Raw genomic sequence first — 6,000 nt, 5'->3', positions numbered from 1 at the left:
AAACATGTTCTTGATTCATGAGTAATAAGAATATTTCGTAATCATATATATATAATTGACTTGAAAACATGCTTGTAACTTGCGAGATAAAATCATAAAGTTTCATATAAACATAATGAGAACACATGAGGATGAATTCATGATTCATGGATTAAGCTAGGGTTCCTAATAACCGTAATGGAAGATTAGGAATACAACAATGAATATAGATACAAAATCCATGTACATAAATACGGGCTACCAATATGTTGGGTTTAATGCCCTAGCATTTGAACTTCATTGATATCAAGAAACGGAGCATGGGGAAGAACGTAGAGATTCCCACATGTGGATGGAAGTTCTACATACCTTAATTGCTCAAAAACTTGAATTAAAGACTTGAGCTTTGAAGAAGATTTCCAAAATCTTGAATTCTTGAACCTTGAGATGGGTTTATGATAATTTCTTGTTTAGATTACAAGGATAGGTATTAGAATTGAGTTGGAATAATTAGAGTAGGCTTACCTTGATGTTCTTGATGATGGAAGAGGGTAGGAGGTCGTTCTAGGGCTTGAAGGAATGAAAAATAATGATTTGAACTGATATGGATGAATATATACTGTTTTGGAAAAATTAGATTTTCGGCCCAGTTAAATACTGGCCGTATTTTGAAATACGGGCCGTATTTTGAAATACGGTCCGTATTTTGACATATGGACTGCACTGCGTCTCTTCAGTAAAATGGTCATAACTCTTTGCACAGATGTCCGTTTGACCCCCATAATATACCGTTGGAAAGGTATTTCAAAGATCTACAACTTTCATGAAGGAAGTTTTCCCAAATTCCAAATACATTTTGAAATACGGGCCGTATTTTGAAATACGGTCCGTATTTAACCATTTGACATCAAATTGCCAAATTCCAGAATGCTCAGAAATCCTTGGTTTCAGTTTACGATTTGAAATACGGGCCGTATTGTGAAATACGGGCCGTATTGTGAAATACGGTCCGTATTTAACCATATGACATTCAACTACCAGTTTACGATTTGATTTACGGCCCGTAAACTGAAATACGGTCACTGTTCATGGGCGTAAACCACCATCTTACAGCTGAAGAGGAAATTTCCAATTCCCACATTCTTTATCTGGTTTTCTAAGTCTAGGATCATGGTCAAAGCTTAGGTTAAAGGTACGGGGTGTTACATATATACTCCATATGTTTCTATTTTTGTAACACTGTTTGAATAGACATAAAATTTAAGAAAGAAAGAAACAAATACTTTTCATTAAGGGTTAAACAAGAATTTTAAGTTTAAGTTGTTTTTAACCATAAAAAGGTGACATTCTTTTTAGTACATACTAAAAAAAAAAGTGTGCCACATAAATTGAGAAAAAGTGAATATTAAATTGAAATTATCGAGAAATAAAAAATTATTAAATTCAAACAAATTTAAAAATAAGAAAAAATTATTTTCAAGAACTTCTTGGAAAACATTGTGTCGTTTAATTTGGAGGAACACTAAAAAGTATTTTACAGTACCATAATTTATAATTATCTAACTTAAGCTTCTATATTTATTTATTTATTTATTAGTTAACTTCATTGATTTCATTATATAATAATATTTCTAGCGTTAAATATTTTTGACATTATTTGAATATCGTAACATCTTTTTGCAAAAAATGTTGTTAGCCAATATGGGTTTAATTAAAAAAAAACAAATGAAATTAATTTTACATATGATAGAGCTCAATTTGGATGATTAGATATTATAGTCTCATAAACTGTCCGCAAAATAGAAAATGGAAGAGCATTTGTACATGCTTTTGTTTAAAAAGTCTAAAATATAAACTAAAAAAAATGTTCTTTGTAACTTTCAAATACCTTTTTAATCTTTTAGAAACAAAGAATTAGGAGTAGAAAAAATAAAAAAATAATTATAAATTTATAATTTTTTAAGTTGGTTTGGTTCTGGAATTAGCACGGGTCAAATGCCACTAGTATTACTATTATATATAAGGGACTACAAAAGGGCTTTTTTAGTCCTTACAAAACTTTCCAAAAAATGTCAAAATTTTTAATTAATTACTTTTAGGTCCTGATTTTATTTTTTAAAGTCAAATTTATTTTTTGTTCTTATGGTTTACTTTTTAAAAGCTATCGAATATTCTGCCTTTTTTACCTGTTTTCTATTCGGTATTCAGTGCCCACATTGGAGCTCGCCTAATCCAGATTCCCGTCGCATAGGCTCCAGTCGGGGGAAGCGCTCCCTACCAAGAATTTTCTCATACTTAGGCTCAAACCCCAGACCCCTGATTAAGGGAGAAATAGCCTCATCCGCTGCACTATATTTTCCCTATTGCTTTCTTCTATTAATTTTATCTATTAACCTAAAAAATAGTCATTTCTTCGCTAGATATTCTTGCTGCTTGTTGCTTATTATAAATTTTTACGTGTAAGCATTTCTTTTACTTTATATTTGTATTATGAAATTTGAGAATGAAAATTCTTTTACTCATATGTTGACATTTCTTTTACTTTATATTTATACTTTAACAAGCTCATATGTGTTTATCAAGATTAGTACAAAAATGATTTCAGATAGTTTTAAAAATTATGAAATGATGACATATAATGTTGAAAATGAAGACAATATTATCAGTCAAGATCGGGTTATCTTTAAAATCTCTTGTTTGGTTAGCTAAAATTAATCTTTTGAAACACCAAATGAGTTTGAAGTAGGGAGGAATTAGAGTGTAAGCTACCGCTTTGATCGGATTCGGTAGCACTTTAGTTCAAATTCTGTATTTATCTTAAAAGTAGAACTAAATAACTTAAAAAATTAGGATTCGAAACTCATATATTTCAAATTATGGCTCCGCATTTAATTTGAAGTAAATAATTTCATCAAAATGAAAGTTAAGATATTAAATGAGTGAAATAAAAGTTTTGTTTTTGCTTTTATATATTGAAAATATACTTATTTGAAGTTTAATTATTACCAACATAAATTATATTTCTTTAATTAAAATATTACTTTTTATATCTGGAGTTGGGCCCGGACTTAGCACGGGCCTCGTGAGACTAGTAAAGTATAATAAATGTGGTAACAAAAGAGGAGAAAACTTACCTATACAAATTTACAAGAATTTGCTTATTTAAGTAATGATACAACTGCTTCCCATATTAAGCCATGTAGACTCAATGGATTTCATAACCAATAGGACAAGATTAACTGTTGCTTATTATTTGATTTTTTTCATATCAGTATGAAGCAAGAAATTCTTAATACTTTCTGTTAGATTAATATTTTCCATTTGATGCCAGTAAGATTTCATTGAGTTAGCATATGCAGTGTGCTTCATCCCAGATTACAAAATTTTCTTTCCTTACCAATTTAGCACCACCACCCTACTTTGACATATTAGTAATGCTATTTCAATTGAATGTAGAGGTATGTTGAATCTTTACAACCCCCTGACTACTATTACATTACTTATTATTGTTGCTAAGCATCTCAGTTTCATCGTTTAAGGAAGTTCCTAAGCTAAATTCTGGTAAAGTTATGTTTGCACTGATATCACGTTCCAAGTAAAAGCTGATACGTAAGAATAAGGCAAACATTTCCAAATTTTATTCCTACTACTCAAAAAGTGAATTACTGGCGATTGTTGAATACACTTTTCTCTTTTTTGCTATGGAGTTTTTTCACCATATTTGGCATGCTGTAGCACTGTCACTTGTAGTTGTTTCACTTGTTTCATGGGTGACAGACCCGAATGATGTAGCTATTATCAATGAGTTCAAGAAAGGGTTAGAAAATTCCGAGCTCTTGAAATGGTCTGAAAATGGTGGAGACCCTTGTGGTTCACCAGTTTGGCCACATGTAGACGAATTCAGCAGATTCAAGTCGTGGGGTTGGGACAAAAGGCACTTTACCACAAAACTTTAATCAGTTGTCAAAGTTGACAAATTTAGGCTTGCAAAAGAACCAATTTAGTGGAAAGTTGCCATGTTTTAGTGGTTTGTCTGAATTGAGTTATGCATACTTGAATTACAACCAATTTGACACAATTCCATTAGATTTTTCCAACGGACTTGTGAGCCTACGAGTGTTGGCCTTGGATGAAAATCCTTTGAATGCCACTACTGGTTGGTCATTGCCAAAAGGGTTGCAAGATTCAGCTCAACTGATCAATTTGACAATAATGAATTGTAATTTGGCTGGCCCTTTGCCCGAATTTCTTGGAACTATGTCATCTTTAGAGGTTTTGTTGTTGTCTAGAAATAGGCTTTCAAGGTCTATTCCAGGCACTTTCAAGAATACAAGGATCAAGATGCTTTGGTTGAATGAATAAAGTGGTGATGGGTTAAGTGGTTCTATAGACGTTGTGATGCACGTGTGGTGCACAGGATACACGTGTAGTGTACAAGATGCACAACTAACACACATGATGCACACGACACACAAAATACACAAATTTGATATTGTGGCATGAATTCTGGTCTTTCTCGACGTGTGTCGTGCGTGTTAGTTGTGCATCACGACGTCTATAGGACCACTCATCCCATCACCACTCTGTTCATTCAACCAAAGCATCTTGATCCATGTATTCTTGAAAGTGCCTGGAATAGACCCTGAAAGTTACATCTTAAGAAGAAATTATTAATAATCCTTAAATGATTAATATTCCGGGATTTTGTTACCATAATTGATATAGATCAAAGTTACACTACTTCAAGAAGGCATTTCACAAGGAGTCAAGCTAAGGACCTTCAAACATTGCAAGCTATATAGATGAAAATGGAACATATGGAAGGCTCCAACATGGAAGACTTGAAGATATTTAATATATTAAGTTGTTCTGCCATTTTAATTTGCTTGTAACTTTAATGAAGGGCAATTAGGTCTTTCTTTACTATTTTTAGCCCTTAGTATAAATAGTAGAATATGAGGTTTTATGACTAGTTTTTGACATATGATAATTTGTGCCTCTTGTGAGAGCTTGAAACCTTTTGTTGAAATTCAACATTTTGTCCTAGGATTTACAAGTAAGGTTACAACCTTCTTGAGGATTCCATTAGATTAGGTGCTCTTAATCCCCAAATCCCAATTAAGTGGTGTTTTGGTTAGTTCACCATTACATCTTTTAATTGCTTGAATTTAATTGTGTCCATCTCTCTTTAATTTCTATCTTTCAATTTTTATCTTGTTCTTATTTTCTTGTTTCACATCAATAACACACTAGTTAATGACTTTCCTTACATTTAAATTATTTTGAGTTATAAATAGTGCCATGCATTATTACTACATAGAATCACACAACAATAGCATTTTCCTTCAACAACTTCTTTGTTGTTACTCTTCTTTTAACAATCTCCTTCACGATATCAGTGAAAGCAGATTTAGTTAGCGATGTGTGCTCAAAGACAGCACATTCATATATATATATATATATATATATATATATATATATATATATATATATATATAAATCAACAAGCTTTAGGATCAGATCCTCGTACTAAAACTACTGCAAATCTCGATGCCCTTGGCTTTATCGTGATTGATATAGCAAAATCCGTCCCCTCAAAATTCGTGCTAATATTATTTCTACCTTTTCAGCCGATTGTGATAATTACTTCTCAAAGCAACCACCTGCTGAACCGGTACCACTTCAACAAGTTGGTTTGAAAGTGCAAACACTTTGTGATGTTATTGGCAAAAATTTCTAATTAATTTGCCATATTTAGGTTTGAAAGTTTCTTGTTTGAATTGTGTTATTGACATCTATCTCATGTTTTTCTAAATTTTACAAATACATTTTGGTGGCTTATTTGTTCATGATGTTTAAACTCTTTTTAAAAGTCCGGCAAACTAAATCATTGCTAAGTAATATACTCGTGGTCACGGGCGGAGGGAGCATTACAAGTTCGGGTTCCGTGAACCCATTCACTTTAGCAAAAATTCAATACTTTGCCTTGAAAATTCATTTAGTATGTATAAATCATACTTT

Source organism: Lycium barbarum, chromosome 8 (genome assembly GCF_019175385.1).
Source record: "Lycium barbarum isolate Lr01 chromosome 8, ASM1917538v2, whole genome shotgun sequence".
Lineage (NCBI taxonomy): Eukaryota > Viridiplantae > Streptophyta > Magnoliopsida > Solanales > Solanaceae > Lycium > Lycium barbarum.
Note: the sequence above shows the minus strand (reverse complement) of the source record.